The 27,961-nt window shown below is 43.6% G+C and overlaps 1 protein-coding gene and 1 long non-coding RNA gene across 6 annotated transcripts in view; one reads left to right on the top strand and one right to left on the bottom strand.

Annotated features, from left to right (window-relative positions):
* Nucleotides 1-24,601, bottom strand: part of LOC140913430 (uncharacterized) — a 38,597-nt gene extending 13,996 nt beyond the window's left edge. Inside the window, exons 1-3 of the long non-coding RNA XR_012159585.1 lie at nt 24,496-24,601; nt 23,622-23,704; nt 11,329-11,429 (exon numbers count right to left, since the gene is read on the bottom strand). This is a non-coding gene — a long non-coding RNA (uncharacterized lncRNA). The remainder of the gene's footprint in view (nt 1-11,328; nt 11,430-23,621; nt 23,705-24,495) is intronic.
* AKT1 (AKT serine/threonine kinase 1) overlaps nt 1-27,961 on the top strand; it is a 115,411-nt gene that overhangs the window by 25,228 nt on the left and 62,222 nt on the right. The gene's annotated exons all lie outside the window — the stretch shown is intronic.

The raw sequence follows: 27,961 nt of genomic DNA, 5'->3' as shown, positions 1-27,961 counted from the left end.
CAAGGAGAAAAAAAAGTCATTCCCCCTGTTGTCAGCAGGTTTTCTCCATTGCTAGTATTCTGTATGTTGTGTTCAGATAAATTGAAAATAAGGCTGTTTAAGAGAAGTAGTTCAGGGGGTAACCAAGTATAGAGACATTATTACTCTTTTTGATTTAGTGTAACGGTCCAGTCACTGGGACAGACAGTTTCCTCCTGCTTTTAAATACGTGGGGCCAATTCTCTAGTCCAGTAAGGATGAAAAGTGGTCTTAAAATGGCCAGAGATAGTTCCCCTACACAGAAATTCCCTACTGGCTATCTGCTGTCAGAAAACAGAGCTGTTTCTGATGCCAGCTGCTTTCGTGATCTCTTGGCGTAAGGGGAGGGAGAGGGAGTTGCAGGGGTGAGGTGTGGTCGGGAGGCAGTGTGGTGGACTGAGCTTTACTCTGCATGATCTGCATGTACGCAGTCTGCTACCTTGTGCCAGCGGCTGAGTTACGGCAGCAGGGGGCCTACTCTAACATCCATCATAACTGGGTGGCTGAAGATCAAGGAGCCACAACAGCTTGCCTGTGGCTGCTGCTGTCCACTGCATCAATGCTGTATCCAAGACATGGTCTCAATTCATGCTGTATCAGTGAGGTTTAAAGGTTAGGGTCACTAGATTACCTGTTCTAGTGCAGAAGAGTTGGCCTTTGGTCAGTGAACCTGTCCCTCCAGTCTCTGTGGATAAACTGGAGGCCAAAATGACAAAGTAGAGGCAGGTTTCAGAGTAACAGCCGTGTTAGTCTGTATTCGCAAAAAGAAAAGGAGTACTTGTGGCACCTTAGAGACTAACCAATTTATTTGAGCATGAGCTTTCGTGAGCTACAGCTCACTTGATCTGCTGCTGTGCTTGGCTCACTGGTTGACATGTCATGCCCTGTGCCTGAGACAGAACTGATCCAAGCATTTCTGTCCTTCCCAGTGCTTGGGCAGAGTGGAAAGTGCTAACACTTGTCAACAAGACCCAGTGGTATTGGAATGACAGACACCTCTCCCTTTCCCTGACGGTGGTGATTGTAGAGGACCCACCTCCAGTGGGGAGACAGGCTAGCTTAGGTAGTTAGTAACAGGATAATGGACCCTTGTTATGTCTAGGTCGCTAATTTTGAAACTGTTCCAGGATAATAGTGACTAAAAGTTGCTGCCATTGGATGGCAGTTCTGAAGCTTCACTGTAATGTTACCAGCTGCTGTAGCTCTCCCTATCACACCTTGTGCTCTTGGTGGCTCTCAGTGAAATAGCTGAGGACAGGATGGACATTAGAGGTTGATCCATGCTCTTTTTCTGAAAGGTGACCACACAAGGACGGGGTTGAGACGTGGTGAGGGAGAGGGGCTATCTTGTGCTGTCCACTGCTTATGGAGAAACCTGGTGTTGGGTCTGAGACTTTCATCACTACCCTGAAATCTGAAGCCAGGATCTGTGTATGGAGCTTCATCAGTATGTAAGCTGGATTGGTGTGGCGTTTCTATATTTATTTATTTATTTATTTTTAAAACAAAATACCTGGAAAAGAGAGGTAAGGTGGTTGGAGGATGCATGCTTCATGTGCCTGCCTCTGTAATGTGTTTCACTGATCGTTTTTAAAAACGTGGAATTTCCTGCCTCCTGTGGAATTTCCTTTATTTCAGATGCTTCGTGTGTGATTCCCCTCACCCAGAGGCAGGCTAATGCTGAAGATCAGGGACACCAGTTTCTTTACCTAGTTGGGAGAGACAGACTTCCTGAAAGCGGGCAGAACCTTGACTATAAGAGAAGCTCCTCCCACATTAAAGTGGCGGTAGCCGTTCCATGAAAGACGGGTGCGCACGTCTACAGTGCAGGTGGCACGTGTGCTGCACCCCTTTCAACTTGCCTGGAGTAGGAAAGGGACCCACGAAGTGTGCAGACGTTCCCCAACTCCTATTGCCGAAAGGGAATAGGTAGTCTCCATTAGTTGGTTGATAGGAGAAGAGAGTGAAACAAAGTGGTGAACGGATGGTCTCATGATTAGGGCACTATCCTGGGACTTGGGAGACCTAAGTTCAATTCCCTGCTCTGCCACAGACTTCCTCCTGTGTTACCTTGTCTTTGTGTGCCTCAGTTCTCTGTCTGCAAAATGGGGAGAATAATACTGCTTTGCTGCCCAGGAGGGTTGTGAGGATAAATACCTTAGAGATTGTGAGGCACTTGGATATTATGGTAATAGGGGCCATATAAGCACCCAGGCTAGATGGATAGAATGTTTCTATGTAGCATCCTCCTGACCGTTCTTTTGCTTCTCAAGCTAGTAGTAGGTTAGAATGCTGATGTGAATGGGGCACCTGCGTAAGCCCAGAGCTGATCACTGCAGTATGTATTCCCCTGTATGTCTTTCTGTCTCTCACTGTCTGAATGTATTGCAAATAAAACCTTGCAATTAACTTCCTTATTAAATGATGTTTGGACCACTGACTACAAAGTCTGGGAACCCAAGTATCTGTACATGAGCTAGCTTTCATGTTTGCCCTGCAGGCATAGTCACAGTGATTAAATAGAAGGCTTCAGACTCTGGTACTATCAATGCAGCATGTTTCAAAAACTAATTTAAACACTAAAAGTAGATTTAAAGAAAAAGTTACAAACTCTAGTGTTATATCTCCAAACGTGGAGTTCAGAATAATTCAGTTGTTATACGCACAAGCTTTTCAAGTGGCATAGACTGTAATCTGAGCAAACTATAAAACAGAAATTGTCTTTGGTATAAGTAGTCAGATTTATATAAAAACGACATCCTTGTTGTTACCAGTGACGACGACAGCAACATTCCCTAATGTTTGAATTCAGGTAGTAGCTTATACCCAAATGTGTGTGCAAACATATTTTTCTAAGGAATTTCTATCTAATGCCACTGGAAAAGGTTCACACTCTGCTAAGCTTAACACGGATCCTTTACAGTGACTCTGTGTTTGGGTGTGTATATGTATGTACTTATACACATACAGGTAAGAGACAGGAAATCTATCTGCCTAAGGCTTCTATTGCCATTTATCCAAAGGAGGTTATAAAGAAATGGAGAGTAAAATTGCATCTTGCATGTGCAAATTGAGGGGTGTGGCTTTTTTGGAGTGTGGAGCAGCTCATGTATTGGCATCTCCTTTAAACATAAAAGGAAAAGGAGGACTTGTGGCACCTTAGAGATTAACACATTTATTTGAGCATAAGCTTTTGTGAGCTACAGCTCACTTCATCGGATGCAGTGATGTAGTGATGTGATGAAGTGAGCTGTAGCTCACAAAAGCTTATGCTCAAATAAATTGGTTAGTCTCTAAGGTGCCACAAGTACTCCTTTTCTTTTTGCGAATACAGACTAACCCGGCTGTTACTCTGAATCCTTTAAACATGTGGCTCATGTCATCTTCCTTTTTCACCTGCTTTGGGAAATCCTATATTTAGTTGTCTGTGCCCATCACTTCAAGTAGACAAAAATAACTTCTGTGTAATCTAGCCTTTCTCTCTCCTTTCATCCTCTCTTCTGTTGCTGCTGGGTTTAAGGTATTCGTTTGTTTTCAGAAGTGAGTGGTGGTGGTAGAAAACATTTATACCCTGTAATAAAATTGCTGTGAAGAAACCCTTCTTCCTCAATTAGAATACTTGTTGACGGGTCAGAATATGGTCAAAACACTTGAAGTGGCCGAATGATTGGGAAATAAAATGACTTGCATATGCACGAGGCATGCATCTGTTTGACAAAAGCTAACAGGAACAGGGGATCAATGGACACATACGGGGTTTCAGTTCTGAGCTCTGGGATTCAGCCTAAAATTCTCAAGAGAACGAATCTTCAGATAAGTCTCCTATGGACTTTAACTCCTGTTGTGAAATTCTGTATTTAATATTTAAAATTTTTTAAATCTCTTCCCTGAAGAAATTCTGGGCAAGATTTGTGCTTAGACTGAATTTCTTGTATCCTCAGGACTGGCACACTTTGTACTAATGTCAGTAACAAACACTGGATTCCAACTGTTGTATCTGGTTTGTGGGTGAAGAGGTTATTAGTAGCCACAGTAAGGCCTTGTCTATGCTGCCACTTACAGCGCTGAAACTTTCTTTGCTCAGGGGTGTGAAAAAACACCCCTCTGAGTGATGCAAGTTTCAGCGCTGTAAAGTGGCATTGTAGACAGCACTGGTAGCTATTCCCCTTGCAGAGGTGGTTTTCTCCCAGCACTGGAGCTGCGACTACACAGCCACGTTGAAGCGCTGCCGTGGCAGTGATTTAATGTCAGCTGTATAGACATACCCTTACTTAGGCTATGTCTACACTACGCAGCTTTTAGTGACACGACTCTCAACGAGAGGTGTTAACTTTATTGGCAGGAGAGCGCTCCTGCTAACAAAACACTGTTCACACCAGCACTTTTTGTCGACGAAACTTTTGTCTTTCGGGGGGGGCGGGGGGGGGTTAACACCTCTGAAAGACAAAGGTTTTGTCATTCAGTTGCCAGTGTTGATAAAGCCTTAGTGAAAAGTTTGAAGTTTTAGTGGTATCTACTAAAAGATGTTTTCTCTTCACAATGCAGTTAATAGGGTTTTGAGTCTGTCTTGGATGGTTTAGACCAGTGGGGCCCAAACTTTCCCTGTCACGTCCCTCTCGCCCCCAGTAATGGAATCTGTCTGCGCTCCTCCTCCATTACAGCTCGGTTGGCTCAGCAGAGGAGCTTGGGCTGAAGGAGGAGCTAGGGCTGAAGTGGGGATGTCGGAGTAGCTGAGGCTAGAGGCGGAGCTGGCCTGGGGGCAGAGAGGAAATAAGGGCAGAACTGGGCTGGGGGCAGAGCAGGGAATGGAATGGAGCTGGGCTGGGGGGGCTGGGGTTGGAGTGGAGTTGGGGCTGGAGCTGGGCTGGGGGCAGAGAGGGAATAAGGGCAGAACTGGGCTGGGGGCAGAGCAGGGGTCGGAGTGAGGCTGGGGACAGAGAAGGAATGAAGGCAGAGTTGGGCTGCGGGCAGAGTAGAGTTAGGGCTGAGTCTCGGGCTGGGCTGGGGTAGCGCAGGGGGCAGAGAGAAGCTGTGGCTGAGGCCAGAGCTGGGCTGAGGTGGAGAAGGAATGAGGGCAGAACTGAGTTGGGGGCGGAGCAGGGGTCGGAGTGGGGCTGGGGCTGGAGCTGGGCTGGGGTGGAGAGGTAATAAGGGCAGAAGTGGTCTGGGGGCGGAGCAGGGGTCGGAGTGGGGCTGGAGCTGGGCTGGGGTGGGGTGAGGTGGAGAGGTAATAAGGGCATCTATCTGCCGCCCTGACCGGGAAAACCGAGAAGTCTGCTGCTTGCCGGGGGCTAAGATTCGCGATGTGACGAAGAGACTGCCGAGACTCATCAAGCCCTCGGATCGCTACCCCTTCCTGCTTCTCCACGTGGGCACCAATGATACTGCCAAGAATGACCTTGAGCGGATCACTGCGGACTATGTGGCTCTGGGAAGAAGGATAAAGGAGTTTGAGGCGCAAGTGGTGTTCTCGTCCATCCTCCCCGTGGAAGGAAAAGGCCTGGGTAGGGACCGTCGAATTGTGGAAGTCAACGAATGGCTACGCAGGTGGTGTCGGAGAGAAGGCTTTGGATTCTTTGACCATGGGATGGTCTTCCATGAAGGAGGAGTGCTAGGCAGAGACGGGCTCCACCTTACGAAGAGAGGGAAGAGCATCTTTGCGAGCAGGCTGGCTAACCTATTGAGGAAGGCTTTAAACTAGGTTCACCGGGGGAAGGAGACCAAAGCCCTGAGGTAAGTGGGAAAGCGGGATACCGGGAGGAAGCACAGGCAGGAAGGTCTGTGAGGGGAGGGCTCCTGCCTCATACTGAGAATGAGGGGTGATCAGCAGGTTATCTCAAGTGCTTATATATGAATGCATAAAGCCTTGGAAACAAGCAGGGAGAACTGGAGGTCCTGGTGATGTCAAGGAATTATGACGTGATTGGAATAACAGAGACTTGGTGGGATAACTCACATGACTGGAGTACTGTCATGGATGGTTATAAACTGTTCAGGAAGGACAGGCAGGGCAGAAAAGGTGGGGGAGTAGCACTGTATGTAAGGGAGCAGTATGACTGCTCAGAGCTCCTGTACGAAACTGCAGAAAAACCTGAGTGTCTCTGGATTAAGTTTAGAAGTGTGTGCAACAAGAGTGATGTAGTGGTGGGAGTCTGCTATAGACCACCGGACCAGGGGGATGAGGTGGATGAGGCTTTCTTCCGGCAGCTCGCGGAAGCTACTAGATCGCACGCCCTGGTTCTCATGCGTGACTTTAATTTTCCTGATATCTGCTGGGAGAGCAATACAGCGGTGCATAGACAATCCAGGAAGTTTTTGGAAAGCGTAGGGGACAATTTCCTGGTGCAAGTGCTAGAGGAGCCAACTAGGGAGGGAGCTTTTCTTGACCTGCTGCTCACAAACCGGGAAGAATTAGTAGGGGAAGCAAAAGTGGATGGGATTCTGGGAGGCAGTGACCATGAGTTGGTTGAGTTCAGGATCCTGACACAGGGAAGAAAGGTAAGCAGCAGGATACGGACCCTGGACTTCAGGAAAGCAGACTTCGACTCCCTCAGGGAACGGATGGGTAGGATCCCCTGGGGGACTAACATGAAGGGGAAAAGAGTCCAGGAGAGCTGGCTGTATTTCAAGGAATCCCTGTTGAGGTTACAGGGACAAACCATCCCGATGTGTCGAAAGAATAGTAAATATGGCAGGCGACCAGCTTGGCTTAACGGTGAAATCCTAGCGGATCTTAAACATAAAAAAGAAGCTTACAAGAAGTGGAAGGTTGGACATATGACCAGGGAAGAGTATAAAAATATTGCTTGGGCATGTAGGAATGAAATCAGGAAGGCCAAATCACACCTGGAGCTGCAGCTAGCGAGAGATGTCAAGAGTAACAAGAAGGGTTTCTTCAGGTATGTTAGCAACAAGAAGAAAGCCAAGGAAAGTGTGGGCCCCTTAATGAATGAGGGAGGCAACCTAGTGACAGAGGATGTGGAAAAAGCTAATGTACTCAATGCTTTTTTTGCCTCTGTCTTCACTAAGAAGGTCAGCTCCCAGACTGCTGCGCTGGGCATCACAACATGGGGAATAGATGGCCAGCCCTCTGTGGAGAAAGAGGTGGTTAGGGACTATTTAGAAAAGCTGGACGTGCACAAGTCCATGGGGCCGGACGAGTTGCATCCGAGAGTGCTAAAGGAATTGGCGGCTGTGATTGAAGAGCCATTGGCCATTATCTTTGAAAACTCGTGGAGAACGGGGAAAGTCCCGGATGACTGGAAAAAGGCTAATGTAGTGCCAATCTTTAAAAAAGGGAAGAAGGAGGATCCTGGGAACTACAGGCCAGTCAGCCTCACCTCAGTTCCCGGAAAAATCATGGAGCAGGTCCTCAAAGAATCAATCCTGAAGCACTTAGAGGAGAGGAAAGTGATCAGGAACAGTCAGCATGGATTCATCAAGGGAAGGTCATGCCTGACTAATCTAATCGCCTTCTATGATGAGATTACTGGTTCTGTGGATGAAGGGAAAGCAGTGGATGTATTGTTTCTTGACTTTAGCAAAGCTTTTGACACGGTCTCCCATAGTATTCTTGTCAGCAAGTTAAAGAAGTATGGGCTGGATGAAGGCACTATAAGGTGGGTAGAAAGTTGGCTAGATTGTCGGGCTCAACGGGTAGTGATCAATGGCTCCATGTCTAGTTGGTAGCCGGTGTCAAGTGGAGTGCCCCAGGGGTCGGTCCTGGGTCCGGTTTTGTTCAATATCTTCATAAATGATCTGGAGGATGGTGTGGATTGCACTCTCAGCAAATTTGCAGATGATACTAAACTGGGAGGAGTGGTAGATACATTGGAGGGCAGGGATAGGATACAGAGGGACCTAGACAAATTGGAGGATTGGGCCAAAAGAAATCTGATGAGGTTCAATAAGGATAAGTGCAGGGTCCTGCACTTAGGACGGAAGAACCCAATGCACAGCTACAGACTAGGGACCGAATGGCTAGGCAGCAGTTCTGCGGAAAAGGACCTAGGGGTGACAGTGGACGAGAAGCTGGATATGAGTCAGCAGTGTGCCCTTGTTGCCAAGAAGGCCAATGGCATTTTGGGATGTATAAGTAAGGGCATAGCGAGCAGATCGAGGGACGTGATCATCCCCCTCTATTCGACATTGGTGAGGCCTCATCTGGAGTACTGTGTCCAGTTTTGGGCCCCACACTTCAAGAAGGATGTGGATAAATTGGAGAGAGTCCAGTGAAGGGCAACAAAAATGATTAGGGGTCTGGAACACATGACTTATGAGGAGAGGCTGAGGGAACTGGGATTGTTTAGTCTGCAGAAGAGAAGAATGAGGGGGGATTTGATAGTTGCTTTCAACTACCTGAGAGGTGGTTCCAAAGAGGATGGTTCTAGACTATTCTCAGTGGTAGAAGAGGACAGGACAAGGAGTAATGGTCTCAAGTTGCAGTGGGGGAGGTTTAGGTTGGATATTAGGAAAAACTTTTTCACTAGGAGAGTGGTGAAACACTGGAATGCATTGCCTAGGGAGGTGGTAGAATCTCCTTCCTTAGAAGTTTTTAAGGTCAGGCTTGACAAAGCTCTGGCAGGGATGATTTAATTGGGGATGGGTCCTGCTTTGAGCAGGGGATTGGACTAGATGACCTCCTGAGGTCCCTTCCAACCCCGATATTCTATGATTCTATGATAAGTGGTCTGGGGGCGGAGCAGGAGGCGGAGTGGGGCTGGAGCTGGGCTGGGGTGGAGAGGGAATAAGGGCAGAAGTGGTCTGGGGGCGGAGCAGGGGTCGGAGCGGGGCTGGGGCTGGAGCTGGAGCTGGGTTGGGGGCAGAGAGGGAATAAGGGCAGAACTGGGCAGGGGATGGAGTGGAAGTGAGGCTGGATGGCACTCCCTCCCCGTGGGGGCTGGCCTGAGCCCCGCACTGTGCCTCCCTAAATGTTCCTCTGGGTGTGCCCCACAGTTTGGGGACCACTGGTTTAGACATGACATAAACCCTGCATCTTGGCAGGGGGTTAGACTAGATGACTCTTGTGGTCTGTTCTAACCACATGATTCAGTGAGAGAGCTGTATGGCTTCTATAGGATGACATAGGGTGCTTTGTGATGGAGACTTGGTTCTTTTTGTCAAGTTTGCTGCACTCGTCAGCTGAGTGTTTGGTATAGCCGATTAGTGAAGTGGGCAAATACACTTTGCCTAGAGCTGGGTAGGGAAATGTTTTTTCTTCCTGAGAAAATGTTTTGATGGAAAAACAACTTTTCTTTAAAAGCTTTAAGGATTTTATCAAAAACTGAAAAAACCCAGATATTGTTGCTGCTGAAAAGAAACACATTCAATGTAATTTTTTTTTATAAAACCCAAAAGAAATCAAAAGTGAGTTTCCTGTGAAAATTTCTATTTTTCATTAAAATATTTCATTGAAAAAACGTTTTGAATGAAAAATTTCAAACACTTCTTTGGAAAGCAATTGGGTGCCTTTTTTTATGTTTAAAAAGTCACAATTTATGCTAATGAGGATTTCACTGACAGAACTTGTTGCCTTCCCCCCCTTTTTTTTTTGTGCTTATGAAAAGGAGGGACAAACACGATCAGCAATAGCCAAGCAAAGGGCAGACATTCTAAGCTCCCCACCCTGCTGTGGCTTTTAGTGCTCTACCAATCTGACTTGCAGTAGCCCTGGCAGCACAATCCTGAAAGACAGCTAACCAGCGACTGCCCGTTGTCAGATTGTGTTCTGTGTTGTGAACAGATGTCTGTGGGAAATAAACTGAAACCCCCAAACCTTGCTTTCACTTAGGCTATAGTGTAGACATAGCCTAAGTCTGTAAAACTTATGTCACGCAGGGGTGGGAATGTTCCACTCCCCTGAGTAACATAAGTTACACCGACATAAGCAATTGTGTGTACAGTGTTGTGTCGGCTGGAGAGCTTCTCCCACCGACATAGCTTATGCTGCTCATGGAGGCTGGTTTTGTATGCTGATGGGAGAACTCTTTGCCGTCAGCATAGAGCATCTTCATCGGACACTCTGCAGCGGTGCAGCCGGTACACTGCAGTGCTGTTCGTATAGACATGGCCTTAGAAACTTAAATCCAGATTTGAACCCAGGTCTACAAAATTAAAAGGATTGGTGTATCAACCCACCATACCACCTTGGTCTTGTGTGATCAGATTGGATTGCGTTTGCCCTGCACTTTATGCTGCATTTACACCAAGGACTACTTCAGTTTTTAGGAATGCTAATTCCTTGCTTCACAAACCCAAATATGCACTCAGGTCACCTAAAAAGGAGTGGGCCCTGAAACGAAAGCACACTTCTCTTGCTTTAAGGCATAACGTAATCCTTTCAGCAGTTTGGATTGCAGAGATTGTACTGGGCAGGCCAGGATGCCTCTCAGACATCTGCTTTTTGGTCTATTGAGTCAAGTCAATATCCTCAAAACTGTAATTTTCACTGTAATGATGGATTACACTTGTCACCGTTTATGGAATTTTGGCTTGGGTGTTTAATAAAAGGAAACAGATTCCAGTGCTTATTTCTGAAGTCCAAATAGATCTGAACTAAAGCTCAGCGTATGCAAGACAAACTACGCTTTAATTTTACAATTGTCTGATGGGACTTCGCGATTTATTTGTTGTTACTTCCTTAATGATGTTGCAGTCAGAGGCACTGTTTTGCTAAATGTTGTGTAAAAAGTAAATTGTAGCACAGCAGATGTTGGTATTTGGATGGATGTCGGTGCAATGGGGGGACAGCAACAGTCATCTCTGTCAGCTGTCTTCAGACTCCACAGGCCTGCTGTGTGGTTACTTTGGTGTGTAAAAACAGCTCATTTTGCAACTGGGAAGTTTGGCATTACATTTGGCACTGAGCCATTCTGCTGGGTTAACGCAAGTGTTTATCCAGCAATTTTCCTAAAATTGGTAACTCAGAAAAAATGTTTATTAAACTTCAGTAAAGAGGAAAAGGGAATTATACTGGCTCTGTTCTTTTAAAACAATCATACAATTGCAGTACTGCGAAGATTTTTTTGGGGGGGCAGCTGTTTTGTAACCAACCTTTTTATCAAATGCTTGTTATAATTTCCCAATTTTACCTTCAAGAGTAAGCATGCCCATCAAGGAACTAAGTGCAAACTGTAAAATAGTAACTCTCTTTCTAGTTAGTCTGTTTCTTGTTAAAAATAAGTGCGAAGAATTAAAAATGCAGGAATTTGTTTACCCATCCTCTTCGTAGGAATTCCAGCTGAAGTATGGAATTTGAGCCTTGATCTGCAGAGCAGCTGATTTTGTGTGATAAACTACTATAGATTTTACCTTTTTAGGCTTTCTGCAAGAGTCCCGTGCAGGCTTTCAAAAATTCCCTTTTCATACGACTCTTGTCAATATTAGATTCACTTCTTCATGGAAATCACATTCTGGGGAGTAATTTTAATAAGGAAAAGAAAGGGAGGTGAATTTATAAGATATGCTACTTTAATCAAATTTTACACCTTAACCTGAGAGTTTTAAAACCCTTGATCTGAAGTTAGTGGGAAACTTGCTTATAATATTGGAGACATTTATTTTGGATTCATAATAGTTCCAGCCATTAGTGCTACTGTAGTTAGAGGATTCAATGCCTGTCATTCTTTTGGGGGAGGACATCCATTTCTTCATAGAAAGGGAAAGGTGGCTAAACTCGGATGCTCACGTACTAAAGTAAGGGGTGGAGGATGAAAAGTGTGAGACTGCGGAGTTTCTCGGATGTTGTTGTTGTTTACAGAGCACTCATAAAGTGTGCTAGGTACTTAGTAAAGTGTTTCACTGAAATATCATTTTGTTGCCAAAAATTATTTCAGTGGTTTAATTTTTGTTTTTTAAAGGAGAGACTGAAAAGGTTTTTTTTCTCTGCCTTCTTCTGTGCCAATTATGTCTTAATTTTGAAAAATACAGTTTTGCAAGAAGGTAGCCCTTTAAAAAACCACAAACAAATACCCCCCCCCCCCATCAAAACAATCCTTCTTACTATCCTTAGGATGAAGTGAACAGTGGAGATTTGCTGTTGAACATATATTCACTTGTCCTTAGGTTTGATAGTGACCATGCAAATTAAAACTTGGCTTGTACAATATTTACTTTTGCGGAGGGACTAAAATCTTAGTTTAATTATAGGAATAATCCAGATTTATAATGTCACTAAACAAAAGGACAGGCCGAGGCTTCCATAGCAGAGCTGATCTTTTGTGAGTTTCCACTACAGAAACTGGCAGCCCTTCTGCTGGGCTACAAAGTCGTAGGTGAGAACAGAAGTGAGTAGCTCTCAGACTCCATCCACAGTCTTTGCATTGGAACCCAGTTGACATTTGTTTTTTCATAGACATAGTCAGGCTATTTAAATTGCCTCAATCCAAACTGGCAGCTTTCAGAGATAGGAAAGAAACCCTGGATGTGGAGCAGTGCTAAGCCCACTTTTAAAAACAAAACAAAGCCTTCCAGCCAATCCGTCGCCCCGACCCCACTGTGTGCTCTGGTGACCCATGGTGGTCCTGAGTGTGGGATTTTGAGACTTAGGGTATACTGCAGAAGAGTCAGCATCCTAGACTGGCAGAGACCCCACCGGTCTAATAGCATGTCCATCTACCCCACCCCTATCCTGTCATTTTATCAGCAGCATCCTCTCTGGGGCAGCTGATTCCAGTCGGAGTCACAGTAGCCGGAACATCTTGGCTGATCTCTGCCAGACCTTGCTTCTCCCCTCCCCCACCTAACTTGCTGGCAGAAGCAGGATCGTCAGGGTGGCCTCTCTTGGTTTGACCCCTGTGGCAGCAGCAAACCCCCTATAGCAGCTGCAGTGAGATGACAGTATCAGCTCAGGGAGTGCTGGGAGGAGGAGGGGGAAATTTGCCATGTGTCCAAAACGTACACTAAGCAAAGCAGGATTCGTGGGGTTTTTTTGTGCACCTTCTTGTGCAAAAACTCCCTGAGGCAGGACTGCCTTCCCAGATGCCCTTCTGCAGGAGCGTTACCCCAGATGACCTTCAGCAGGAAAGGTTCACATAAGCTTTATTTACGGCTTCCTGGTTCTCTCATGTTTAAAGCACAGGTATCTGACTTAGCTAGAGAGCCATTTTCATGTTCATAGCAGAATGTGCAGTTATTAGGGTAAATATATCCTGACTAGGCAAGTGATTTTTGTCATGTTAAATGTTGGGGGGAAAAACCAACGCTGGTCTGCCCTGGGGGCTCCCTGGATACATGCTGGGGGTAGAAGACGTGCGTGTGTGATGGGGAGGAGAATCACGTGCATGTGCCACATTGCACTTGAGATATCAGGTGCTCTGGAAGGTGGCGCTTATGCAGCTGACCCCGACCTCTGTACATCCTTATGGTGGAGGAAGTGCTATTTTGGACGCCCTACTAGATTTTGGGGGGTGGGCTGTGTGTGTGGAGAGTGAGGGAGCTTGTCCTTTGTTTGTTTGTGTCCCCTGGGAATGGGGGGAATTTTAGAGGGTGGAACCACTGAATTTCTCTCCTCCCCCTGCCTATCCTCATTACTGTAGGATTGCTCTAATTGCAAAGCCTGTGATCTTATTTTAAATAAGAAATGTCCTGTCTCTCCTCTGCCTTCACCCTTGAGTTTTTGCTTTTGCATCTTCAGCTGAAAATCCTGACTGTCCCTGGAATTGGATAGGCACCTTAGCTGGTTGCTTTATTTAACCAAAAGTATCTTTAACATTCTAAGCTGTTAGTGCAATATGAACATTAATAAATACTGTATTGGTGTAGAGTCAGTTGTTCAATCCACTGAATTAGTTATATTTCACATCCTGTTGTTTTAGTAAGCAGTATATTTGCATGGGAGTGAACGGGTTGTTTGCTCAGCTGGGACTTTGAGCAGTTAGGGATGAAGCTGATGCTCCATTAGAATGGAGATTAGGTGTGCTAAAAATGCAGTAATGTTTCCTATTGAGTATTAGAGATTTTTTTCCCCCAAGACTGAGTTAAATCCTGGCCCCTCTGAAGTCAATCAGAGTTTTGCTGTTGACTTCAGTGGAGCCAGGATTATGAAGAGTGGCTGATGGAAGATCTCTGCTTTGTGGTAGAATCCTGGGGCTGTAGTGGTACATAGCTGCCCTATGCTACCCTGATAACATGCCTCATCCGAGCCCAGAGAAGCCACCCCAGAGGTTTCTCCACATCCATTCAGTCAGTAGTTTCTGTGCTGAAACTGACAAAAGGACACTGATTGCTGGTGGTTGTGGTGGTGGTGATTTAAAAAAAAGAAAAAAAAAAGAATGAATTCCAGTGAAACTGTCTGTAGGCAGCTATGATATGTTCCATCACATTAGTGTAGATAATCTGGTTTCTGGCACATATGCTCAGCTGCACTGAGTTTACACTTGGCACGACTGAGGAGAGTAAGATTGGGGATGGCTGTAAGTCACCTTTTCTGCTTCCCTGATCCTGGGCAGGCCGACTCCAAATCCTCCATAGGAGGAATCCTCAGCTCCCCATTTAGGGCCACTTTGCACTGATACGCCTGGGGCCAGGGCTCGGATGGCATATCAGTTTGCACTGATAATGCATTAACCAACTGGTGTGTATTTTTACTTCTCATAACTCCTCTGAAACAAACAGGGCATTCCTACTATTTATCTTACATGGGGCTTTCCTCACTGAGCATCAGGGCAGTGACTCAATCTAAGTTAGAAAGAGAGCTATTGTTCTTATCTGTACAATACCAAATCTGAAAGCGGGGAGGGATGCCCTGATAATAACAGGCATTAAAATTTTTTTTGCTGACAATTGCTTGAAATTTTCCCTTGGCAGCCATTTAAATAGTCAAGTTAATGAGACAGTCAGGACTATCTTGGTCTCACCATCCACTTCCAGAGGTTTTATAAACTTACAAGTGAGTGTGTTGGATTGGGGAGGGGAGAACAGAGTTGGCCTTGTCTATGGAAAAGGCCATCCTTTTTCTCATGTGACTTCTTACAGACTAGGTATTGCATCTGTATAGCACTGACCTGTTTTTGTAACTTGGTTTTTTTGCATGTATGTGTAGAGTGTTTGGAATACACCCAGGACTTCCGGAGTCTATCTTGAATGTGTCCATTCTGTTGCTTGTAAATTAGTTAGAACTTTTTCATTGACTTTGAAAAACAAAACAAAAAGTAACTTTCTGAGGTACATCTGTATTGTTCAAGACAACTTGGAGCTAGGGTTCGATCTTTCCATTCTCATGGTGAATATTTCCATTCTCATGCAAAACTCCAGTAATTGAATGACACAGTGAATCAGTGGCAGAACCAGGATTAGAACCCAGAACCCAAAGGATAGCAGGATTGAGTCTTTATTCTCAACTCCCTCTAATTTACTGAGTGGAATAAACCCATTTATCTTCATTATCAAGTGGATTATTGGGCAGGTGTGCTGAATGCAACCATTTCATTCTATTCCAAAATGGCAGGTTTCTAAAATTTATTCATATGCATGCTTCAGTGAAACTATTGTTCCCTAAAGGTATTGGTAACCCCTTTTGTTCTTCTGAAGTCCTTTCTTTTTTTTTCCTGTTTCTTTTCACTTTCTCCAAAGTCTCTGTTGAGTTTTAGTGAAGCCAGGATGTAGTGGTGTGAGCCAAGAAATCATGAGCCCTCATTCTACCTGTGACACACTCTCAGTCTTTCTCTTTCTGGCCTTAATTTAATTACTTCACCTCTCTGTCTCTTTTCCCCACCTGTAATTTTGGGATGCTAATATTTAATTTTCCTCACAGTGGTTTTGAGGATTAATGTTTGCAAAGTGCATAAGAGTTTAAATGCACCATAAAAGTCTAATTTGTATATATTGGATTCTACTAACTTTTATATGAAAAGAGGAATCAATTTTTATTTCATTTAATAGAGCTTGTCCTAAATGTCTTCAACGCACAGTATATATAAACTGTGTGTGGAATTAAAACTTGCATTATGCCTTTTGATTCACTTTTTGTTTTTCATACATTGCGAGGGATGCTTCTTTGGTTTGTATTTGCTTTTCTTTTTGCATTCTACCTGTCCCCACTCCCAGATCTCTGAATCTTTCAACAGAATTTCACTGAAGAACAATACTAGATATGGTATATTATTTAAATAAACTCAAAGTTCAAATAAGTGCAACACTCATGTTAAGAATAATGCTGCTTGCAATTTATTCCAGGAATTATAGAAACTTATGCCTGGTCTAAACTACAAAGTTAGGTCCATGTAAGCTGACCTGTGTTGACCTAGTTGCGCATGTGTCTACACTTAAATTTGTCTCCCGTCCGATTGTAAGCACCCTTTTCCATTGACACAGTAACACCTTCTTCCCAAGCAGCACTGAGCCGTGGTCAATGTACTGAGGCCAATACAATGCAAGTGTAAACACTGTGTTACTTGTGTCGACCCTAACAGTCTGCTAGCAGCTGTCCCACAATGCCTGACACTGACCACTCTGGTCACAGTTGTGAACGCCACTGACCAGGGGTCACGCAGAGTGGAAGGTCCCTTTGCCCCACCTTTCAAGCCCCACAAATTTTTGAAATGCCTTTTCCTGATTGTCCAGCTTGGCAAGCACACCTAGCAGCTCTCCATTGTGTGCAACTGCTCAGTGACCAGGCCAGCTACACGCTCCAGACATTCTCTCCTGCCTGGAGTAAACAGATGATATTGGATCTCCTGGGCCTGTGGGGAGAGGAGGTGTTACAGGTACAGCTATGGACCAGATGTAGAAACATTGACACGTACGAGCATATTGCACAGGGGATGCAGGAGAAGAGTATGATGGACCAGAAGCAGTGTTGCATGAAAGTGTAGGAACTGTGTCAGACATATCAGAAGGCCAGGGAGGCCAACAGTCAATCTGGTGCCAAGTTGCAGACATGCCACTTTTACAAGGAGCTGCATGCCATACTTAGCGGAGGCCCAACCACCATCCCGCAGGCCAACATCAATACCTCCGAGGATCCCGAGTCACAAGCCCTTGGCATGAACAGCAAGGCGGAGATGGAGAAGGAAGAAGAGCAGGATGAGGGATACGTAACCAGAGGATCCAGCTGTGTTGCAAGCTGGGACCTGTGTGAGACTCCACCACAGTTCAGTCGGTCGTGCCAGTTAAGCATAGGCAAGCCTGGTACAGGAGAAGGAACCTTGGGTATGTGTGTAATTGCTTTTCCCATTACAATGATGTGCTGGTGGTACCCCCAACTTAGCAGGACACAACAATCGACTTTTAATTTATTTACTTGTACTAGAAGAGGTAGCGGTGCAACAATGAGAGGTAACGTTACCTGTTTGTCATTCCCCTACAGAGTTTGGCAGTCGGGGCCATGCAGCACAGTTTGTTTATGTACATGTTCCTTGAATCTTCCTGAGAGATTTGCATGGACGTGCTCTGAAGTCCTCTCCCAGAGGTTTCTAAGGATGGCAGCCTTTATTTCTTCTTCTGCAGTAGGACACTTTCCTACGCCAGTTGGCGATAACTTCAGCAGGCTCCGTCACAGTAAACAGGCTAGCAGCATACGGGCCTGGGCAGCTTTGGGAGGCCAGTTGCAGCTGTGGTCTCTCTGCCTCTGTTACCCTCAGAAGTGAGATATCTGCTAAAATCACCACTGTGTGTGGAAAATGGTGCCAGTAGTCAGTGCCATTGCCCTGCACTCATGGTTTCATGCACCTGAGCAATTTCCTCTCCATTCCCCTCACCCCGGTGGGCCGTACTCACCATTGCTTGTGCTGTGAGTGGTGCCATGCACAAGCAATCCGAAGACCAACTGTCAATAAGCATGTCTTGTTTAACACTTCAGGGGAGCAAGGAAAGGGAGTTCTGAATCTTAACTTTCACTTTCTGTTGTGACTGTACTGACATTGTGTGTGTTATCTGTAGCTGCTGTTGTTGTGGCCTTGAAGGGTTTCCCCTCCACATCCACGGAATATGTGAGCAAGATAAGGAGAAGAAAGAGGAGGATGACGTGTTCAATGAGATCCTGCAAGCCAGTGCTGCATCAGACCGTGTGCAAAGGGCCTGGAGGGTGAATATTGCAGACAGCCTGGAGAAGGAAAGAGCAGGCAGGAGAAAAAGGCCTGGGAGTCCCAACAGGAAAAGGAGAGGGATGTGTGTCGGGAAACAATGAGGCTTCTCTGGCAGCAAACACAGATGCTGTAGACTTTTGTGGACCTACAGGTTCAACAAGTCCAGACTTGCCTGCCTTTGCAGTCCATGGAGATCTCCACTGCAGCACCTCCCTACACCGCCCCTCAGCATTGCACATGACATCAGGGTCGGATCCCTCCCCCAGGGTCGGATCCCTCCTGGGAGACAGTAAGGACAACCACAGCTTTACATACACTGACCTGTGAAAGCCACGGTTGCTGTATGTGTAGCTAAAATGGGCATGAATAGTCTCTCCCCTTGTTAAGTTCAGTTCCATTAATTTATTAAGTTTTTAATGTATTTGCTTTTTAAATTTTACAGATTTTTCTTTGCACTAATTTTGTTATTGAATAAAATTCTATTTGGAAAATAATTCATCTTCATTAGTTCACAACATATGTTGCAGAGTGCCGAGCAGATCAGAAAGCACCCACATACTTGCTGTTGTGCTGTATGACACAACTCATAGGATCAGTGACAAACACAGTATAATAATAAAAAATGTACAGTATGCACCACAGAATCAACAGGTGCATTTGCAGTGTTATATTCTTAGATGTAGAATTCCCAAGAGGCCCCAAAACAGCAGGGCCAGGTAGAGCACATTACACCAGGAGGTATTACTGTGGCTCGCTGTAAGTGGTATTTAAAAGCCTCACTGAACCATATAGCTCCACAGTGAGCTCTTCTAATAGCCCTTGTGTCTGGCTGTTCAAACACAGCAGACACCGCTTCACCTCCACTCCAGTGGCAACTTCCCCCGCTTTGCTTTACAGCTATTATGCAGGAAGCAGCAAGCAGCTATAACCACTGGAATGTTTTCTTCACTGAGATCCAGTCACGTGAGTGAACAACACCAGCGTCCCCTCAGTCAACCAAAAGCACATTCAGCTGTTATTCTGCATCTTCTGAGCTGGTAGTTGAATCTTTCTTTGGTGCTGTCGAGGTGGCAAGTGTACAGTTCATGAATCAGGGGAGCAAAGAGTATGCTCAGTGCCTGAGGATCACTGTTGGCATTTCAGCATTTCCATTATTCAGGAAAGAAAGTCCCTGCTTGCAACTTTTTGAACAGTCATGTGTTCTTAAAGATGGTAGTGTTACTCACCTTCCCTGACCAGCTAACACTAATGTCAGTGAAGCGTCCCCAGTGATCCTTGAATGCTTGCGTAACGACAAAAAAGTAGCCCTTTCTGTTGCTGTACTCTGTGGCAAGGTGGTCTGGTGCCAAAATAGGGATGTGTGTGCGATCCGTTGCTCCACCTCAATTCAGGAACCCCATTGCTTCAAATCCATCCACTATGTCTGCACATTGCTGAGAGTCACAATCCTGCATAGCAGGAGGTGATTAATGGTCCTGCACACTTGCATGACAACGGGCCCCACAGTGGATTTTCCAACTCCAAAATGATTTCCCGCTGACCAGTAGCAATCCAGCATTGCAAGTTTCCACAGTGTCATTGCAACTTGCTTCTCCACTGTAAGTGCAGCTCTCATTTTGGTGTCCCTGTGCTGGAGGGCTGGGGCAAGCTCAGCACACACATCCGGGAATGTGGCCTTGAAAGTTCTGCAGCCACTGCTCATCGTCCCAGGCCTGCATTATGATGTGAACCCACCAGTCAGTGCTTGTTTCTCGGGCCCAGAAGCACCACTGTCTGCAGCTGCTCCGTGAATGCCACTAGCAGTCTTGAATTGGTTCTCACTATGTCTCACAGCCATCTGTCCTCCAAGAAATCCTTATGTTCTCTGTTGATTCGTTTGTCATTGCAGCTCTGAAAATACTGGAGGATTGTGTGTCCTGTGTTTGCTATACTTATTGCAGTAGTGTAGCGCTCTGCAGGCTCAGTGCTTCTGTCCGAGATGGTGGACAGTGAGGAGGGCCATGCAAGTTCATGGGATTTTTTTAAAAAAATCATGAAAATTATGGGATATAACTGACATTATGAGACGGAGCCAGTTGGGTGCTGGGAAGTTGATCCATTGCTCCCAGTCACCCCTGTGTGACTTGTCTCTGCCCCATCATGCATTGCTAAAACTTCTCAAACGAGTGTGTGCTGTATGGTAGTGAGATGCACACTGGGTTACCTACTCATGCTGCACCACACCCTGTGAGTTGACACAAGCGCTCCTGGTGAGTACATGCAGCATAGACTCAAGGAACCAAGTATGCACATGTACAAGCCATATACTAACTGCGGCAGCTTTATGTCGAGGTAACTTGTGGCAGCAAAAGTTTGCAGTGTAGGCATGGTGTGTGTCCATCTTCATGGCTACCCAAGGCCTTTAGACTTTGTTTAGACAAGTCCATGGGTGTCCAAAAATGTCAGCAAAGTTTATTTATTTTACTAGTGCTCATTATGCTGTTTGGGGATTATGTCACACCCGTCACAAACAATTGGTTATGTTTATATGTATTTGGGGCCTGATTTAGAGAAGTGCTGATCACCCACAAATCCAGCTGAAGTCATGGTGAAGTTGTAGGTGCGCAACTCTTCTGAAAAATCAAGAGGCTTTTCAAATGTCAGTGGGGCTTGTTTGCTTAAGTGCTTTTGGACATGTCCCCCTTAAAGTCTAACTAAAACACTGGGAAAAAACGGTTCAAAATACATTTAATTCAGCTTGATGCCTCTGGCCTTTGTTCTGTTGTTAAAATACATAAAGGCACTTGTCAAAAACAAAGTAATACACTATGGCACGTCTTACTTGCATGTTTTCATTTTTAAAATGCTGTAATTGCTGATCATATTGTGTTATGGAAAAGTTTTAAAATTACATTGCATGGCTTCTAATAGCTTTTCTTTTTAGCCCTTTTACTTCCACCATGGCGTAATGGAGACAAAGTTCACTCTGATTGTTTTTACCATACTTTAAGAGCTCAGTGTATCCTTCCTTATAATTTATGTAGCTATCCTTAAAATTGCAGTGTTTAATGAAACCTCATTTGCATCTTTTCTCACTAGAGACAGCTGTAGGTTAGGACTAGCCTGAGTAAGCTGTGCCAAAGGTAGGAGTAAGGAGTTTTGTATGCTGATTAATTCTCTTGGACTCCTTTGGGAATATCTGGCACTGCTTAAATTGATTACTGTAAGCAAGATGGCAACATTTTTGACCTTCTAAACAAAACGCTGCAAAAAAACCCCACAAAAAAACAAACCAAAAAAACCCAACCCTGTGTTTCAAATATACTATGAAGTAAAACTGAAATGCTGTGGTATAGAATATAGATATTCTGATACAGATCAGGGTGTTGCTTGTTGGATGATGCCTAGTTTTGAACTTGGGTGTTCTTAAAACTTTAAGTATATATAAAATGTAAATCAGTCACCGTCCACCTTTTATGTGAAAATGGTGCCTGAATAAGTCATCATCAATGTCTGTTTCCCCATGTTCTTTATTTTGATGTCTCATAGGTGTCCAGTGTGCACACAAGTTAGCTTTATGATTTAGAGCATCTTTTGGTCCCCTAATTAATGTTTGTATTTACACTGTCCATATATTTAAAGACCAACATAGCTTCTAAAGCAATCTCGGTGTCTTTGTTTTGCTAGTTCCTCCAAATAATTTGTCGTATTGTTTTGTAGCTGTGGCCCTATGTGAGAGATGTGGTGTTGGTTTTTTTTAAAAAATAATCTACAGATGTGTGAAACCAGATGAACATAAGTTGCTGTTTGGTTGTTTTTAATGGGCTTCTACTTGAGTACAGTGTGAAGATTTTTTTAAGTGCTGCTCTGAACATGAGACCATTTAATCAGTCCCCTTTGCCCCTCCTCCAGCTTCCCTCCCCCCTCTTCAAATTCCCTGAAGATATGATAATTAAGCAGGTGCCATATATTGTAGCTTTGTGTGACCGTGAGAAACAGTAGTAGTTTTAGGATAATCAGAGCCACACTAGAGGCAGAGGCATTTCTTCTTAACCTGTTGGCAATAATGTCAATCATTGTCATGCAGGCTGCTGTAGGGCCTTAAATGTAATGTACTACTATCCAGCTGCACGGAAAATGAGTAAGAATAAAGCAGTGAGCAGATTTGCCTTGCACTGAATTAGCTTGTTGTGACAGTGGACTGCCATATATGGTCAGTGAAAGGAAAAAGAGCTGGGATAAGCTGTGGAGCGCCAGTCTGGTGCAGACAGTCTGCTGACTCAGGCTTGACCTCCCTATTGGGGAGCACCCTTGACTGCAGTCTGAGCTGGCTCATTGAGATTCAGGGCACAGCCAAAGTGTCCGCAGCTGTATGCTGGAGGCAAAGGCTGAGAACACATCCAGAGTGTGACCCAAAAATAATCAAAGCACTGGCCCCCTTCTGTACTCCTGTGAATAGGCAGACAAACCAGAGGTCCTCGCCTCTTAGTGAGCATATTGGGAAAGACATTAGCATACATTTTATTTTTTTCCCAAGCTCCCTAAACCCAAATACTGTTTTGACAGTTAGTTCAGGGGGAGAAAAAGGAGGCATATCAACTGAGGGAAACAAATTAGAAATCAAAAAAGTTACAACACATATTTTGTTTGGCATAACTGACTTCTCTAATTTATAAGCATCAAATGTACATGTGATGTGAAACTAATTCCCTGTCTGAAAACTGCTTGCTTCTATTTAAAAAAAAACAAAAAAACAAAAAAACCCACCACCACAAGGAGGGTTGTCAAACCCTTTCCAACAAAAGAATCTGTCTTGGTTTTAATAAAGTTGATTTTAAAGTGAATGGACATAATTTGCTTGAACAGCAGACACTAGTTGTGAATTCACATCCCGTTTTTCAGTCACACCAGTGCACATGAGATGGCATGTTTTAAAAACTTCACATCTTTAAGGAAGCTGGCATCTGTTTTGCTGAAGCCTTATTGGGCAGACAGGATGCAGACCACTCTTTGCTTCCACTGAAGTTTTATAAATGAGTCATTCTGTTTCTTTGACTGGCGAAACATTAGTACTGCATTTGGCATAACATTCATGTTGCACTCAGATAGTAATGTGTGCAATCAAGGAGTGCATTATAATTTTCTCTGTATGTAATATTTAGTGTGTTCGTTTTGTCCATTAATAAAGGTGCTTTTTGATGCTCAGAGCAGAATAAATAATACATTATTTGTCCATAGTTTCCTGATAGTCACTCTAGTACATTTAATATAATTGTGGGCTTGTTTTTCCCCCAAAGCTTCTAAGCAGGTTCTAGTTAGCTTGGGGCATTAAAAAGTTAACGGTCAAACCTGTACTTTTTGTAAACTTGTTCGATTCTTGCTTTATTAATCAAATTCTTTTTTAAAAAATCCTCTGTGTATGCATGAGTTTAGATAAAATATTTTAAGCAAAGACTGCTTAAATACAGTCTGTTATGAATTAGAGGGTGTGGTGTTGGCTTTGAATGAGTTTGATGCAGCAACAAGCATGCAGCAGTTGGTAAATAAAGATGGATTTTCTTTTGTTCTGCTGGTGCTTGCTGCTCATTATTCTCCACTTACCCTGTAAGCTTCCCAGGGAGTGGCAGCTGTTTCTGATGTTAGACAGTTTATCAGTGGTAGACAGCTCCAGATTCAGTAAGACACTGTTGTGGGGAGGAGAGGAAAAAAAATAACCCTGCATTATTGTAAATTCTCTGTAGAATTAACTTTTCATGAACCAAAAGAGTTTCATGTTTAACTTTTGAAATATTAAAGTGCAAGTATGTTTTGCAGTACGTCTTGTAATGAAAAGTGGTTTTGGCATGAGACAGGTTTACCAAAGTGTATATTAAGGATTTTAATGTGCTATGTGTGCGGGGGGCAGAGACAAGGCAACAAAATGAAACCGGTCTAACAATCTTTGTGTATATTTACAGAAATGTATAGTTTTGGAATTTTTGCAGTTCAAAAATTGCTTTGGGTAAATAGAATGGTGTATAAAGATTTTACATATTTTTTTTAAGCTAGCAAGTTGTAGATGAGTTTATTCAAATCCAGATTTTATATGTAGGATTTATAAAATATACTTTTGCTTTTCTCTCTTTGCACTGTTAGCATTCTGTTACTGAAAACAAAGATGACTGCCAAGGCATTACACAAGCAATGAATCACAGAGGAAAAAATGTTTTGCTTTGTAAATTGTTCAGTTTTCTATGGTGCTTCATTGCTATTTTTTACTGTTACCTAATAAAGCTGCAGTTTTACTTTTCTTATTCACACACACTTTTGCATTATCCTGCATCTCTTGCACTTTGAATTTTTTATGTATTGAAACTGTTGGATGTGCAGCAACATGACTAATATAAGCCACTTCAGATATCTTTTTACTTACAATTGTCTTAAAGAAATAAAATCAGAACATAAAACCTTTTTTAAAAACGATGTTTTAACTCACCCTTCAAATATGCCAATGTCCAACACTCCAAACACGAGTGGAAGGAAAGGCTGTTGGTTTGTTTTTTAAATCAGCTTTGTCCGGGCATTTTGACATTGCTGTATCTTGTCTGTTTTAACAAAAATCGTAGAGTTCTGTCTTTAGATATTCAAATATCCTATTGTAATTAGTTTGTATTCTAATAAACAGGCAAAATTACACACACAGTTTTAAAAAAAGCAAAACTTCACCTCATTTCATACATTTCTATTGCTTTACTGAGTGATTATTTTTAAAGTTCCAACTCCTTTACATATATCCTTTACATACTGTTCTATACTTAAGAATGGTTTCTAAAGGGGGATAAAATATGACAGCTGTCACAGGTAAAGTAGGTTTATATTTTTTAGCAGTTACAATTGCCGATCATAGAAATTTAAACTTGTTTATCAAGAACAGAAATTTCATAAATGTATTCATGATTTTTATCGACAAATTTGTGTTCCAGCGCTTCCGTAGATGGATCATCAGACTTCCTACGGTTTTATTAATCTATAGATTAAGTGTATATTCAAGCTTCTCTAATCATTTTCACCTGTAACCACGGATAAGTCAATTTCATGCTCATTCGTTACATTTCTGGTTTATCCTGTCACTTCAGAGCATGTTATGTAATGGCACATATGCTATAGTTACTGCAATGTGCTTCATAATGCTGCAGGTCATCAAGACATCTTGTTTTTGTACTTATTATTATTTACTGATTGGTTGTAATCCTTGATACTGGTAATAAAAATAAACAAACAAACAAACAAAAACCAAAAGACTCAACAATTTATTAAGCTCCAGACATAGACCAAGCATAAAATTTAAGAAAATTTAGAAATTTACTACTAGTCTGCAAATTAGCAATGTGAATCAGGAAAGAGAACCACCTACAGTGATGAATAAGTGAAGGTCCCATTCTAAAGAAGCGTATAGAAGACGGTAACAAAAATCCTAATTCCTCAAGGGTTTCTACCTGGAACTTATTGGTGGAATAAAGCTGTAGGGCAAAAATACTGGAGTGATTAAATTTAAACATGAAATAAAATTATAAAATGTAAAATGGGAAAGAGGAGGTAAAATGTTTGTTGCAACAACTCAGTGCAGTTTTGTGTGAAATCCTGCTCATATTTCACTTAAAAAAAAAAAAAAAGTCTCTAAAATTAAACCTTTCCTCTGAAAACTTTAATGAGGAGAAAGAGTTTATGGCAGATTGTCACTCATTTGTAGAAAAGAGAAAGGAAGAGTAAAAATCCCTTGCTGAACCCTGCTCAGATTGTGACTCAGGCTGTGGTGGGAAGTACAAGTAGCAGCTACTTCTTGCCTGACCCTTCCACTCCAGTCCCTTCCTGTGCAAGTGGGAGGGGACTGGCTAGAGTTACTGGATAGGTGCATAGCTGGGAGTGAGCTGCTCCATGAAACAAGTGAAATAACTTCCTCCCCAGAGCAATGGGGGAACACAGGGGAGGAACACTGACAGAATTCATTCTCTGGTCCGCTTGTGGGACATAGCTACATGCCACTCCTCACAAAGGGCAGATTGTAACGTCACACTCTTACTCTTAGTGAATTTGCAGGGTAAAACTATTAATTATAATTTTGGCTTTAAGTGAGGATCAGATTTTGCAGGTGCTGAAGACACTGAAGTCGGTGGGAGTTGAGGGAACTCAGCAAGACACTGTAAGGTGCCAGGTTAAATTAAATCCCTTTAATGATGAACTAGACCCTTTCTCTATTTCAGGGGCTCTGAAACTGGGGGTAGAGACCCCTCAGGGGATCGCGAGCTGTCAGCCTCCACCCCAATCCCCGCTTCACCTCCAGCATTTATAATAGTCTGAAACCTGTCATAAAAAAAAGTGTTTTTAATTTATAAGGGGGGGGGATTGCATTCAGAGGCTTGCTGTGTGAAAGGGGTTACCACTACAAAAGTTTGAGAACCACTGCTCTAGTTCATCATTAAAGGGATATCATCAAGATTTCTAAGCCTGAAAACTGACCTACCTTAAAATTGTTAGGGGCTTAGTCCTCCACATTTGAAACTTATTTCCTTGTCTGTTTTTATTTTAAATATACCATGTATTGTTGGGAGGGGTTGAGGGTTATTTTGTAGGGTAAGCTGAAGCATTTACCCTCTGTAAGTGGATATTGGTTATTTTGATGCTCATTGTCTGTAGCTGCGTTTGCTTTAGTAAGTGAAGAACGTTTTCACTGCTGGAGATGGTGCCAGCCTGACAGCCCTAGAGAACAAGTCACAAAACAGTGGCAGTCCAGACAGCAGGTGGGCAAGCTGCCCCCAGTCTGCCCTGTCCAGTCATGATGGTGGCTCTTCTCATTTGAGACTCTTGTCTACAAGATCTCAGCTGACACCACGAGCTCATTCTACTCAGAGTAGGTACATAATCAGCCTGATGGTAATGACTCTTGGACACTGCTGACCTGGGCTGGATTTGAACTGATGGTTTAGAAGTGAAAGGCTCCGTAGCCTATTACTGATTCCCAAGAGTTGCCAGTGTTACGTTAAAGTTCAGATTTAAAAAAAAAAGTATATTTAACATTTTGAATGTAAATGTTAAATCACAACACCTGTGGATGAGTTCCTCTGAAATTCCTAAGGTACCTCTGACTATTTCTAAACCTGTTTCAACTGGGGCAAACATACTAGATTGTATGCAGGGTCTTTGTTTTTTTCTGTCTGCAATAACACTTGTATCAGTGCTAATAGATGTTCTCAGACAGTCCCAATACCCAGAGGAGATCACCCCTTAAGTCTTGGGCAGATCCTCTCCTCCACTTACTATGAGTTTTTTTTTTTTTTTTTTTGCTTTAGAATAAAAGGTGACAAAAGCCATTGTGGCAACAAGCGACAGCCAGCTGTGTGCGTGCCCCTGAGAAAGGGGAGAGAAGGTAGGAGAAGCAGGAGGAGGCTGCACCACAGAAGGAGAGGTGGGAGAGGGAAAGAGGCAAGGCAGCTGTAGGGGAGTTCCTGGGGCAGAGTACACATCATCATGAAAGAAATCACCTGGGGTGGAAAGCAGAACAGCAGGAGAGGTGGGGTGGGGATGGGGGATGGGAAGAGAGCTGAATAAAGGAGATTTGGTCAATAACCTGTTGTGCCTTTTTTTTTTTTTTTGTAATTTTTGTCTATTATTTAATTTGGGAGCAAACCCTTCAAACAACCAGCCAGGATCACTATATCTTGCTACGGTGAACTCTCCTGTATGTATGTGCACCTGCATGCTTTTTATAATGAAACTGAATGAAATTAGCAAATTGCAAGTGATGAAGAAAGCTTGGAGCAGAGTCCCTGGATTTGTTAACACCAGGATTGAGGACCTCTAGGCACAATGCAATAGAAATAATTCTTCAGAAATTACTTATGGTGCCTAGAGGCCCTGCTGAGATTGGATACCACTGTGCTAGGTGCTGCAGAATTGTGGTGAGT

Source organism: Lepidochelys kempii, chromosome 6 (genome assembly GCF_965140265.1).
Source record: "Lepidochelys kempii isolate rLepKem1 chromosome 6, rLepKem1.hap2, whole genome shotgun sequence".
Lineage (NCBI taxonomy): Eukaryota > Metazoa > Chordata > Testudines > Cheloniidae > Lepidochelys > Lepidochelys kempii.
This window is presented reverse-complemented; position numbering and strand designations above follow the sequence as displayed.